Consider the following 14,439-nt stretch of genomic DNA (forward strand, 5'->3'; position numbering starts at 1 on the left):
GCTGGGACACGCAGCCGCCCTTCCTCCTCCTCCTCCTCCTCGCCCTCCGCAGCCGCGCAGCGGGCGGGATCCAGCGGCAGCGCAGGCGGAGCTGCCTCCCCCTTAGGAGGGGCCTCCTCTCCTTGGGGGACGTTCAGCGTCCCGTGAGTCCAAATCGCGCCGAGGGAAAATGGGAATGAGTGGTCACAGCCCTTTTTATACCAAGTCTTTTGTAGCTGGCTCATAAAGGTTTTGGTTTTAGGGGTTTTTTTATGTACGAGGGACAGATCGCGTAGTGGACTTTACCAGATAAAACTGGGAAACACTCTTAATTCCCAGGAATTTTAGTAAACTGTGTCTTGACGAACGGTGTCACTTTAAAGTACATCTTTTTGTTCCAAATTGTCATTCAAGTTATGTAAAGAGTTTTTCACACTATGAGGACATACATTTGGGTTTTTTTCATCTCCGTGCCACCTTAATTCTCAGCTGCTGATGAATATAAATTGATGTGCTACCTAATTTTATCAATTTTATCAAACAGTGTACTAATTTAAAATTCGGTATGGACTGCTAAGGTGTATTTTTAGTTATAACAGCCAGTACTTCAACAGCAAACAATGAATGTAAATAAATCCAAACCAAGCGTTTCTTACCCAGTTTTCTTCTTTGTATCTTTTAACATAATTTATAGCATGTATCTAAGGGTCTAATTATAGGGACTGGGTTGCTATGCAAAAAATTAGTATTTTGGGAAACTTCCTGTTCATGATACTTCTAAAAACCAATCCAAAGCTGTTTCCTAATAGTCCATGTGCTGTGTAAATTAAACAATACTTTACACAGGGAACCCATCACCAATTCATAATTTTCTAATCTGGACAGCAGGCAAATGACTCCTTCTTTAGTCTTCTTTTTCCCATTAAAAAGTACCCCAAAATCCTGTGTGTATTTTAGAATAGAATTAGACTTTGCCACAAATCATAACAAAACCTCTTGGAAAAGCTTAGATAAGGGTATCTTAGAAAAAATAGAGTGACAATGTGAAGAGAAGAAATTACTTTTTATATAAAGTATTTAAATTTATTAGAATGCATAAAACTAAAACAGGAGCATGCATATCATTTGGATTATAATTAGTGTCAAGATCATCACTGCATCTGATAGAGGAATCCTTGAACTGTGAGAGACAATTAGGTTATTGTGTCTGTTGTATTTTTTTGTGTCTTTGATGATAAGAATTCTGTATTTTCTTCTCAGGACAGTTTTTTGAGTTCACATCAATCAAGACATCACTTTCTTTCAAATCTTTCCAGAACCAGGAAGAAAGATAAGAGAAAGGTATAATGGTGTTATTTAATCCTGGTTTGAGCAATGCCAAGAATCTATATTTAAGAGAGACAAATCAGATCTGTCTCTATTAATCATTCACAGAGACTTAAAGCAGAGCATATAGACCATGAAATCTACTCTGAATAACTTAAAATCCTTAGTGTTGTAAATTTTACTTGCTTTAAAAATCCCAAGAGATAGTCAGCAGAATTGTGTTCATTTAGGTTACAATATTAATCACTTCTTGTTGTATATAATTGCATATAATATAATGCTTTCTTTTTATTACAAAAGACTTGGTGAGCCAAAAGCAGACAGTGAGAGGGAACCAAAGTTTTCCACTTCAAAGGATGCGTAAATCTCTACTGGTGATTCTGATGTAATGGTTAGGAATTTTATATCAACCCCTGGGTTTTAACAAAAAATTGGTAACATGATGTCTCTCATATGGGAGTTTATATTTTTTTTGCAGTATTGGCGAGGGAGGAGTGTGGAGAGTAAGCAAGAGCACGAGGAAGAAAATGAATTTTAAAATAAAGCCAAAGAAACAAGTTAGCATAAATATATTCCTTATGATATTTTTATGACCCTTGCAAACATGGGCCATTGCTGCCAATAAGCAGCTCTATCAATAGAACCCCAGTGTGCAAATTTCTTAATGTAATGCTGTGAGGTATTTCAGTCCTGGCCTGTATGTCTCCTGCTCTCCTTCCTCTCTGGTGCAGGACTGCACAGTGACACCTGGCCATCTCCACTAACAGTGAGTTCCACTTGAGGACCAAGCTTGCAATTTAGGTATTCAGAGGCAAAGAAGCTAGTTGGTAAGCTGGCTGGGACATAATAAAGGCAGTAATTTATTATCTTCACTAAGTTATCTGTCTGATTTATATAGCCAAAAGTCTTGAGTTATACTGCAGAAAATGTTGGTACCCAAGACACAGAATCCTGTTTGGAGTTTGAAAATCCAATTCAAAACATAGAGGAGGTTGATCTGAATAGTGGTTAAATGGACGTGTTCAGTAACTCTAAAAGAACTTGGGAAGGAGCTGAACACTGGTTTTGGAAAGAGAAAATTGCAGCAGTTGAGCTACCCTTTGGGTCTCAGGAGAGCTGAGCTTTATCCTCTGCCTGACTTGCAGGGGTCATTTCCTCTACTTATGGCAGATTTGATATTCCTGATAGCACCATGCAGCATCAGCACTGTGTACAGGCAGGGGCATGAAGAAACCAGTTACATATTTCCAAACAATTTTCTAGTCGATTAGACAAGAAATTAAAGTGTTCTGTAGCTATGATTTGGTTTCTGCAGAAACCTCTGTTTTTATAATTAGCTGGTTGCTGTTGTGTATCCTAAGGTTCTGGTGGCTGAAATTCCCATGTTGAGAGCCTGTCCTCTGATCTCTTGTCCCACTGCAGCAAAAATCTGGTCACTGAATAGTGAGGTGTAGACTTTAATTACAGAAATACTGACAAAAGGCAGTGCTCATTTGTCAAATGTACTCACAATTGTAAGAAGAGCCTTGCACTGGAGAATCAAAAGACGCATAAAAAATACTGGTTGAGCTGGCTTCATCCACTTATGGAGGGGTATTTTTTGTTTTGGAGGTGATGAGGAGATTGTTTTGTGCAAGGCTTTGCTGTGGTTCTCCAGCAAAGGTAGGAGCTGAGAGGCCGGATCTCCGGATTTCCAGCCACCTACCCCAGCCCCAGAGGTGCTTTTCTAAACTGCAGCTTGCTTCTACAAATAGGCAACACTCTTCCTTAATTTCACTTCTGCACTTGGTTTTGCAGGTGAGGCATAACTTTGGACAAGACTGTGTGTGCAGGCATGCTGCAGAAACTCCACAGCAGCATTGTTTATTATGGCCACAGCCTGGCCACGTTTCAGTAAATGGCAAAAGTCCCGTTGGCAATCTGGCCAGAGTTTCAATTATAAATCCCAAATTAACATTTGTGGATGATGATATTATGGCTGGTCAGAGGCGCACTACAAATTTCAGAGCTGTTGATAACATACCAAGGCTGTCACATGCCTTGGATGGAATTCATGTGGGGTTGCAGAAATGAGAACACTTAAGGAGAGTCTTCTTTCATATGCCTGTACCTGCTTGTTTTCTGTTCTTATCCTTTACTAAATTTTATGTTTTATTACCTGCTCCGTGTTTATAATACTCTCTTTGGGCAAGTAAAATACGCGTATATCTCTGGCCTTACCCACATTTACTAGAGAGGAAAATCACAGATCCCTGCCCATTTCCTGTGGTGTTTCCACTGTCTTTAGAGACTTAGCAAATATGTTTACAAGTTATATTTGAATTTCACTGGATATCATGTATTTAGTGGTCTTAGCATGAGTTTCATTATGGAACTTTTAATAGTTACTTTGCTGTACCATATTAGAAAAACCTCTACTATTGTCCAGGAAAAAAAAAAAAAAAAGTATATTCAGACCATCTGACCGGGTTCTGCTGGGTGACAGCAGGATTTCTCCGGAGAAAATCTGCTCCTGGCCCACGTGGCCAGAACTGGAAACTTCCAGAATTATGGTTGGCAAGAGGAAGGAGGCCTCTCTCAGTGACAGACCAATAGATAGAGTTGTCCATCCTGTGTGTTACCTTCTGTGGCTCTGGAAGATGACTTTGTTGGTAACTAAACAGGTTCCCACAAGGACAGTCAGGCTCAGATCAGACTCCCTGGAAAGATTGTACAGTTTCCTTTAAGGAAGGTTTCATGAGGACAAAGCCATGAGTGAGCTGCTCTGAGCACACGGCTTGAACCTGCTTTGGGAAGGAGGTTGCACCAAGACCTGGGTGTCTGGTTTGACTCTTCCACTAATATGTTCATGGGCAAGGGTAACTTCAAGCTTGGCTCTGATGTAAGACCCCACACCATGGTGGCTGCAGGGTGGGAGGGGTGTGCTGCTGGCACACACCACTGGGCAGCAGAGGGTCCCTCAGAAGCTGCTGCATGGCATGTCCCTGTGGGAAGGCTGCTGTGCCCACCCCATGTCACTGGCCATGCTCATATGGCCAGTGACACCAATTTGGGGACCCTCTACAGTGGCATGTGCTGCAGAGGAAGAAACTGGACTGGCATGTCATTTATTGTGGGGAGGTGGCCACTATAAACTTGACTTGTGTATGCTAGTAGTACGTCACCTGCTGAGAAAGCCAACTGTAAAATTAATTGTCAGGAATACAAGATGTATATTTTTCTTAATTGGCTTCAGTGCAGTCATATCCAAAGGCCCTTTTTGCAGTCATTCACAAGTTTAATTGCTATAGTTTAATATTATGATCTAAAAAGTCCTGGAAGGAGAGCTGATATTAGGCTAGGTTCCTGATGAATTATAATTATCACTTTGTGCAGATGGGTAGAAAACATTTCTTATGAAATGAGTCTTGTTACCTAAATTAATATTGTATTCTGGATAAAGCAATTCTGATTTTACATCTAAAATATTTTTAAGAGCACCAAGTTTGTGCCAGAATTTCACTTGGCAGGTCAAATTGTCTTTTAAAATTACTTGACTTTTCAGTAGCATCTTATGATAGGTTTCTGCATTGAAGATGTTTGGCAATGACAGAATGATTCAAGGGTTGGACAGCAAATAAAGTAAAATATAATAAAATGAAACTATGTAACTAGCATAATTTCCTAGTTCTATGAGCACGGGGGATTCACAGTCTGAATGACAGGAATTCATAGCATGATTGTCACACATTTTCTTCCTGTATTAATTTCATCTTCGTCTGAGGGTGTCTGCGAGACATGAACCACTAATCTAATACTTTGAAAACAGGAAATCTCATTAGCAGCTCTAGGGAAGGGAGTGAGATGGGTGAGGAAGGTGCAGGTCATTAAAGGTTTACAAGTTAAGGAACTGTGAAAGTTTTAAGAAGGATTACTCCACACACAATCTGTTTGTGCTTTGTAAAAACCCCAAGTTTTTTGTATATCTCGTATTTCTTTCTCATGAATAAGACCTGCAGTGGATAAAGTAAACAGGCACATGGAAAGGTGTCAGCTGAAGGTGTCAGGCTGCATTTCAAGGAGTGGATTATAGACAGCCATTCCCAGATGACTGGCAGCTTCGTGGCCTAGTACATGCAGCCGACACCTCAGGTGTTGAACACGGCCCTTTCCAATCTCATCAGACATTCAGTTTAAGTTTCCAGAGCAACTGGAGTCTGTGACTCCAACAGGGTATTTTTCAAGAGCATAAAGTGGGAGCTAGATGGCCACTTTCTGGCAGAAGATAGTGGGAATATTGTGTCAAGACATTCTGTGCATATTGAAGACCGTTTCTGAAATTTTCTGCATGCATGCCCTCTTGTGTATGCAATACATTACAGCTTACCATATATATAAAAATTTGGCACTACTGTATCTCCCTAAACATTGCATTAATCCATCTGTCTGTCACCATGGTAACAAGGCTCCCTATTGATGACTGAAGATGAGCTGAACCATTAAAACTAAATGTACACTGTTGGAAAAAAAAAAAAGTAAGGTCACTTGGAATAGCACTACAGAGACACAAATGGTCAAAAATAGGCTAACTAATACTTTTAATGCATTATTTTTATAGTATATATATATTATAGATCTGAAATAAAGCCTGTTATTAAAATGATCTTTAAATCTGATCTCTGCTTCTCAATATCTATTTTTTATATAATATGCTGAACTCAATATTAAAAATTGTGCATTTTTTCAGAAATTTACATGTTCCATACTCATTTGTCCCAGAGGTTGGAAAGATGGAATTAATATCTTTAAAACACCACATACAAAGCAGATTAGAAATATCACTGAATATTTTACTGCACTTTTTCTTTCTCTCTCTTTCTCTCTTGCTTCCATACTTGTAACTTTGCCAAAATAAAATCAGTAAAGTGCACGCATTCATTAAAGGATCAATGTCTAACTGAGCACTGTTAGTTGGACCTGAGATTTTGAGAATCACAACATTGTGGAAACTTTGACATGAATTACTGGACTTCATAAATCATTCTTGGACAATGAATTTCCTTTTTTTATTACACTGGCGCCATGCATGCAATTAATGGTAGATTTGAGTCTATAATTCTATTAGGCTTTAAGGAGGCCTTTGATTTTCGAGCCAAAATAGAACTTGAAGTTAACAGCTGACTTCTCATCTCCTTCTGTATTCATTGGATGGTGCTTTTGGTTCTCTAGAATTGAGACGACTAGAGAAAGAAATGGGAATACTGCATTTAAGAACACTTTGTCACATTCACTGAACTGAAAGTATGTGTATTCTTATTTATGTCAGGATTGATACCTGGTTTAAACTATGGTTCTAATCTCATAATAAACCCTTGGGTCAGGAGGTAGTTCACAAGGGTACTTTCTCAGCCCCATGTAAAGTTGACAGGTTGGAAGGTCAGATGGGGTCATTGCTCTATCTGTCTGTGCATGGGGCTATGGAGTTTGTACACGTGCACGTATTTTGCATGGATGTATATCACGCAGATTTTATTAACTCTAATGTCCCAGTGGGCAAACATGGATGGTTTGCTTTGTTACGGGGTATATGAGCCCCTGGAGGATATGAAATATCAACTTAACCTAGAAGATCAACTTGGTAGAACCAGCTGGCACAGATGCAACTAAGCAGCCTAGAGTTTCTGATTAGCATCTGACATTTAAAATGCCTTCAGCTCAGAAGAAGCCACAGAAACTTAGAGGTGTGGAGGAAAGCTACCTCACTCCTTTCTTTCCTCCCTTCCTCTTCAGGGGGTGAAGAACTGAGATCCCTTGAACTGATAGCAGAGGGTATTCCTGTCTGATGTGAAGCAGACAAGAAAGTAGCAACTGAAGAGAGTCTTCCTAGTTTCATCTTTGACAGAAAATAAAGTACAATTCTGAACTTTAGAAACACCAGGGTTGTGACATGTATTGCTCTGGGTGGACAAAGACATGACAAAATGATCTGACAGCAAATGCTTGTGGAGGGTGTAAAAGTAGCACTTGGCCATGCAGATGATGGGGCCGTGATGTATGTTGTGATCTAATTTGTCTTTGTTCCAAGCAGTACATCACTACCACTGGATCCAGCAGGCCTTCCAAAACAGTGGCAACTACAAGCACAATTTCTCAGGGTTCTTCCAGTGAGCTAAGCTGTCTCAGATTTTAAGGAGATCTTTGTTGGTCAATACAATTTATTTTGCTTTCCCAAATGTTAAAACAACAATGTAGTATGTTCTGCTGATACAATTAATTTCAAATAGTTTATTATATAAAGAATAATACAGTGCAATAGCATTCCTAAGGATGGAAGGAACTTTGATTTTTTACTTACAAAATTATAAATTTTATCAACTTTATAATTACAGTTCCAAAGAGTGTGTAAATATTCAAAGTTCAAAAACCTTACAATTCAAAATTAGTATTCCCATCCTATTCCCATCCTAATTATTACTGAAAAAGAGCATGCTCTCTCAAAGAAAGCATTTTTAAAAAGAGTATTTTTTTCATTATTTTTAGAAATAACAGCATTTCTCTGATTTTTTTTTTATTTTGATTGCATTTTGCAAGAGCTGGTAAACATCTTTTGTCACTCCACTGAATTCCTTCCTCTCTTGAAGGAAATATGAAAATTTCCTTTTCTTCAAAAAAGGAAATTGTATGCCATTGTAATCTAAACTTGGTTTGAATCCTCACCTAGCATGAGAGAGCTGAGGGGGCTCAGCTGTATTTCTGTCTTCAAGTCATGCTGTAGTTATGTCCTCTCACTCCTGCTGTAAGAAATTTGAGTGTTGAGGACATGCTTCTGCACTGCTGGCAGCTTTGGCTGCTAGTCATATACTATGGAGCATTGCTTCAAAACCTGTTTTGGCACCTTCCCCCTTTAACAGCGACTTTCACCCAGTTAAAACCCCATCCAAGGAGGAGCCACATGGGTTCTGTCAGCCCATCAAGCAACAGAATTAGCCCAAGCAGTTCCCAGCCTGAGCATCTCTCATCCATGGTGGCCAAATCCAGTGCTTCTTTTCTGGAGTGGTGTCTGCATAGCAACACTAGATGGAGACTTAACACGTAAGTACTTGGGTTTATTTAATTCAATAGGGTTAATTATGGTGAACTCTTCTACTTGTGGGAAGTACTTAGATTTATAGGTATTGTACAACATGTTCTTATTTAAAGTTTTCTGCTTGCCATCCATTTTGAGTGAGGTCTTCAACGAAGGCAGGTGTTATCTTCTTTCATCTCAGCTCAATGGCTGGCCTCCTGGAGGATATTAGGGAATGTGGGCTGCCTCTATCTGGCAGGGATATGGAGCAGGAACAGAGCAGTGAGATACAGTTGATCTGCCCAAAAGAGTTTGAGTTTTGTTTTTGTGTGCGTCTTTCAAGATATAGGCCTGATCATTGACCTTCAAAAAGAGCATTCTAACTCCTCAGAGGCAGGGGAGGAGCTAATCTTACAAAGTGTAAGAAGATTGAGAGCTGTATCCTTCAGGTAGGTTGGTGGAGAGAAGAGATAAATGATAAACTGGTGGTTTTCATGAGTTTGGAAGGATGTGGGAAAAGGAAGTGGGAGGATTTTTTTTTTTTTTTTTTTTTGTCTTTTTGTATAGACAGGAAACTTGCATTTGTCTTCTTGAGGAGGTACAGAGAAAGGAAAGATATTAATACCTTTTTTTTTTATGTATGTATGAAGAGAACAATTAAGCCCTGTAAGCACTGGTTCGAATGAACATTCATTGAAATGATGCCTTTCTTGCCCTACAGACTCAAGTGGTGCTTGTGAGGCTTTGTTGTTGCTAACACATATTTGCCTACCATCCCAGGGCTCAGAATTGCCTAGAGGCAGCAGCACTGCTGAGCAAGATACAGACAGACTGAAAGACATAATTTTACCAGGCTTTACCACATTGAAGGGTCACCAAACCTTGCATTCAGAGATGGTGTGGGATGTATCCAGTCATAGGGATTCTCACACAACTTGGAAAATTGACATTCCATGAATCCTGGCAGCCCACGTGGTCAACAAGTTGAGTGCACAGTCCCTCACAACACAGTATGTGTGCAGCTTGGCTGGGTACGGACACTTCATCCAAGATAAAAAAACAGCAATGCCTGAAATAAACACAAGTTCTCCAGCTTTGCAGAAGCTGAGGTTCTGCAGTGGGAGAAAGAGTGCCAGCTACCCACTCTGGAAGAGTAGAGAATTGACAATGACTGATATTTTTTCTCTTCAGTGTAGTTGTAAGAACTGCATAGTCACATCCTGTGGGAATATGAATCCTGTCTTTTTTTCCTGGCAATGGGGGAGTCCACACTGGGCAAAGAGCTATCAGTATTTTCAGTGTTGCTGAAGATTATGTAGGGATATAGGCTGTGGAGAATGGCTTTGAAGATCTTTACTGAAAACAGACCCACCTTGGATTTGCTGAAGCTAATCTGTACTAGATGCCTCCTGAATATGCATGGCTGCCCAAAATGCCAGTTCGTGCTGAATGGCAGGTGCTAACTCTGAGACAGGCATCTGGCATGCAGAGTGCTTTTGATTATCTGCTGCTTGTTCCAAATACAGACCATAACATAGTGCCACAGGGAATGCTAGTCTTCAAGATGCAAAACCTCGTAAGTTACGAAGTTAAGTTATTGGAAAAAAAAAAAGTATTTTATGTAAGTCTGGAAGTTCTTGTGAGGTATTGAGATGTAATATCTAGAGTTGACTTATCTGGCCCAGGTAGGCTCAGGAGAGGCCCGAGATGCTGTCATGATTTCCTGAGCTGTTGCACAAGGAGCAGGTAGAGTGGCAGCCAGCAAGCAAAGCAAAATAACAGGAGGTGGGGTGTGTTTGTAGCGTAGGCTGCACAAAGGTGACGGATGTGTGCTAGGCTTATTCTGAGCAACATGCTGTGGTTAGGGACTGTGGTTAGAGCAGACAATTGCTGAGCGTTGTGCATAATGCATGACAGGCAGGGCTGTGGCATGCAAATATAAACAGCGTGGGATGGGTTTTGCACTAAAATATGCTCTGTGAATGTGAAGAAAGGATGGAGCCAGTCCGCTAGGAAAACCCTAGCTTTGACCTGTGTGCCAAAAGATAGTCTGAGCCAGATGGCTTGGATGAAGAGAATCACCCAAAAAAGGGAAGTTAAATTGGGTTCTCATAAATCCCTGTGAGCTGCCCCTTCATGCCACCAGTAATTTGCTTTTTGTTAGAATTTCTCTGTGGAAAATATCTTCCTAATTGCAGTTATCTTCAGAAGTGGAAAAAAAATGCATCTCTTTACAGATTATTTCCCCTCACAAGGTGTTCCTTCCTTCCACCTGCAGTTTCTCTCTGTTGATGTCTTCTGTCCCTAGTCCTCAGCTCTGAGTAGCCACCTGAAGATTCAGCCATCAGCTTTACCAATTCACCATCTCTGAGGCATCATGGCTGATGCTGTTTGCATGAAGGACTCACACTACTCATGGAAGAAGACTTCATTCTTCTATATGAAACCCCATTTAATGCATTTTTGCATATACATATTTATGTTTGTATCTCAAAGTTAATTTTTTTCCTGTTTTTTTCCCCCTCATATTCTGTACCTATACTCCTCTTAATCAAATAAAACATACCAATTCAGAATGCCTCTGAGACTAATCTTTGCATATTATTTACTGCATGAATAATTTTCTTTAGAATTCTGAATAGTTTTCCTTGTTTTGCTGGTTACAGTTTTATTGGTTTAAAATGTGATTATACTCCAGACTGCCATTTGCTCATCAGAATTAATTTATATGAATGCTAATAGATTAGCACTAGAGTTAGGTTAAACTAACTCTACAAAAAAATCAGATTTATAAACTCATTCTTCTATTATGGTGTAAAAAGCATATGTTCTAAAGTATTTACAATCATTCACAGAACTATGGTCAAGACATTCTCTTGATCAAACAAATAATGCTCTAGTTTTTCTTATAAGAATTTCTTGAATTTTTTAGGAATAATTATTGGTTAAAATCATTTCAGTTAATAAACCATACAGGAAAAAATAGAAATAGGTCTAATGACACCCACATGGACATATTTGAAGAGGACAAACTTCTGAGAACACTTAAAAGTGAGCCATTATGTTGATTTCAATATGGGATATGCATTTATTAAGTGAAAATCGGATTTCCATCAGAAGATGTACTAGTAGCAGAAGTAATTGCTAAAACTCTGCTTCCAGAAACACATACCTAGTTGGGCACACACTCCTGAGCAAAGTCCACCCATTTAAGTGTTCACAGAAATATCAGAATGATCACTATAGTAAATACATGAACAAAAATAGCAGAAAAAATGTTTTTGTTTTATGCCTCTGACCACATTTGTGTATGATCAGTATCACATTTCTATTGATTGTCAGACTTCCTTTCTCTACTGCAGTGTTGTCAGCCATATGATTCATGAGTCATATCTAGTCCTTTGTATACAGAGCTCATTGAATATTCAGATTCCACAGAGTATAAATTACCAACTAAATGAGCTAATTTTTTTTTTTATCCTGTTTGCTATAGGGGGAAGGGAAGTAACCCAGGCTTTCCAAATTTGAAATTAATTCAATCATTGCAGTGCTGCACCCCTGAGCAGCAGTCCTGGCTTATTGTCCTGAATACAATAGCTCTGAGAGGTGTAAAATGACATGTTCTCCCTTATTCTTTTTACTCATTGTTTTAGGTTAGGAAGGCGAGAAAGAGGGGTTGGTATGAAACCCAAGATCAACACTGCTGTTTGCTGAGATAAAGTATATGCAGTGAGGGAGGGCAGATCTAGAATAGACACAAAACCAAATGGAAGGCAGGGAAAGAAAAGAAAGGCTCAAGAGAAAAGCAATGATATAATACTAAATCTTCCCCGTTAATGATGCTGAATGTTACAAGGAAGAGATTTTCAAAAGCAGTTAGCTCAATTTTGAGATGGCCTAGTTAAGTGTTTAATGATGCAGGTAGCCCCACTAGGATTCACAGAAGTCTCTAATTGCCTGATTCCTCCAGGAAAACTTTGATGTATTTTGTGTTAATCCATGTAAGCACACATCACGGATGTGTTCCACTGACAGCAATGGATGGTTCTTCTGTAAATGCTCAAAGTGTGTAGTCCAAAACAGTGAAACAGCCCACAACTATATTATGAAAAGGCTTTTCTCAAAATGAGTGTCATGCTCCCACGTAAGCTGGATGGAGTCACTTTCTTGCACTCTGCAGCAAAGCGTAAGTTCCTACTTTCCCACAGTACTGCAGGCGGGTGTTTACTGAGGCAGCAGAGAAGAGAAGGAAGAGGCACAAGGAAATATACACAGAGGGGGGCAAAAAAGGCTGTATATGAGATAAACCAGAGCACATCTGCAGTTGTTTTGTCAACCAGAAGTACAGTTCCTTCTATAGCCTCAAGCATGAAACAGGAGGGAAAAAGAAAACTTGTATAAAAGGGATATATTTTTAAACAGGAGATACTAGCTAAAGAACAGCATCAAAACATTTTTACTACGTTAGTTGGTTAATTAAAATAATTGTAGTTGACAGCATTCCTTTAATTGCATGACATTTTGTAGGTGTGTATTTTATTGTTCTCTGTTTTGTTTCCTATGGGAACAGACTTAGGCAATTGTTTAAAGTGTCAGTCGGACTTCATAGAGAATAAGTTGAAACTTGCTCAGCTGAATGGGAAAGAAAGTAGAGGCTTCAAGTTTGACTATCTTTTAAAAAAGTTTCTAGAAAAATCAATGAAAGAAAGACGATTTGATGCCAATGCTTTTTAAAGTACTTGGGTGTGATGTACCACCACCCTGTGCAAGTCATGATGAGCTGGCTTATCTAACAGCCCATCACTACGGGATGTGAAGGTCCTGCTCTCTCCCTTCCTTTTCTGTCTTTAAGCTGCATCTTGTGTCCACCCATGTTTTGTCAGCTCTTGCATACTATGAAATGCCTCCATGAGCACATCTGGTTGAGCCTGAAGTTCAGTGGCAGCCTAGACCAATCCAACTGCTGCCTAGGGTCCTACTCTCTGCCCCTTTATATATTCAAGTTTATATAACAGATATTTTTTAAAGAGGAAAGCTCTTTCCTCTTTCACTTCCCTTTCCCTGAGCATTCTGTTCCTGCCCCTCCCTTGCTGCAGTCCTTTGTCATGCTTTGTCATGTCCTTTGCCAAGCCATTTCAGCATGTTAAAGCAGCAGAAAATTAACTTGCTGAAAAAGAAAAAAGTGAATGATGGTGGGGTTTTTTTTAATTTCTGCTGATATTCTTGTACCAAGACAGCTCTGCAAAACATCTGATGAGCTGTGGTGAGAGTGCAAAGGAGAGGGCGGAAGGATCTGAGGAGAGGACATGGCAACAGCCACACTTCATTGCTGGTTCAGGCACAAGGAAATGTGAAGCAAGAGGCCTTCCTGCCTTGGTGCTCGTCTTTTGTCACTTCACTTTTGGTCATGTGGTGGCTGCCAGCTGGCCCCTGGTCAGCCTGTGGGCAGGCTCCCATTAGCCACAGTGCGTGGTGCTGGCATCACGAAGGAAGCATAATACGGATCATGGGGCACAGTGAGGTGGCTGTGATGGGGAGAGGAAATCCAGCTTGCTTCATCCACTGCCCACACTGACAGCTGTCTTTATGTTAATTGTGCAGAACACAAAGAACGAGACCTGGCTCAGTAGGGTAGGGAGTTGAAAACAGACAGAAAACAGACAGAAACTGAAAAGCAGGTGTATGGTAAAGTGTACAGATAGGTATGACCCATCATAATTTGTTTACTTCTCTGAAGTGCTACATTCATTTCCCATACACATTCCTAAAAAATTTATATATACATATATATATATTTTAAAGAGGAAGCCCACTGAAGAAAAATATCTGGTTTGGTGGAGTGGGATTAGGATATTACAAATTTCCGTATATTACTGAATTATTAAATGATGCTGTTCTCCATCTACAAGGCTCTTCACGGGGAAGCAAAGCATCAAACAAACAGTAATTCACTCATTTCTGTGCAGTGTACTCTACTAACATATAATAAAAGACTACGGAAAATTATTTCCTGGCTCCAGTGTGGGAACTTTCAACATGATTGGTAACACTGGAAAATGTGGGGGTTTTCCTCATGTAACTGTACTTTC

General features: G+C 39.7%; 1 long non-coding RNA gene across 1 annotated transcript; it reads left to right on the forward strand.

The window, feature by feature from the left end:
• The first annotated feature begins 1 nt into the window (after position 1).
• On the forward strand, positions 2-5,960 carry LOC131577954 (uncharacterized). The gene is made up of 3 exons (XR_009277335.1): positions 2-143; positions 1,240-1,328; positions 3,103-5,960. It is a non-coding gene; the product is annotated as an uncharacterized LOC131577954 (long non-coding RNA).
• The last annotated feature ends 8,479 nt before the right edge of the window (positions 5,961-14,439 follow it).

The sequence above is a fragment of the Poecile atricapillus genome, chromosome 3 (genome assembly GCF_030490865.1).
Source record: "Poecile atricapillus isolate bPoeAtr1 chromosome 3, bPoeAtr1.hap1, whole genome shotgun sequence".
Classification (NCBI taxonomy): domain Eukaryota; kingdom Metazoa; phylum Chordata; class Aves; order Passeriformes; family Paridae; genus Poecile; species Poecile atricapillus.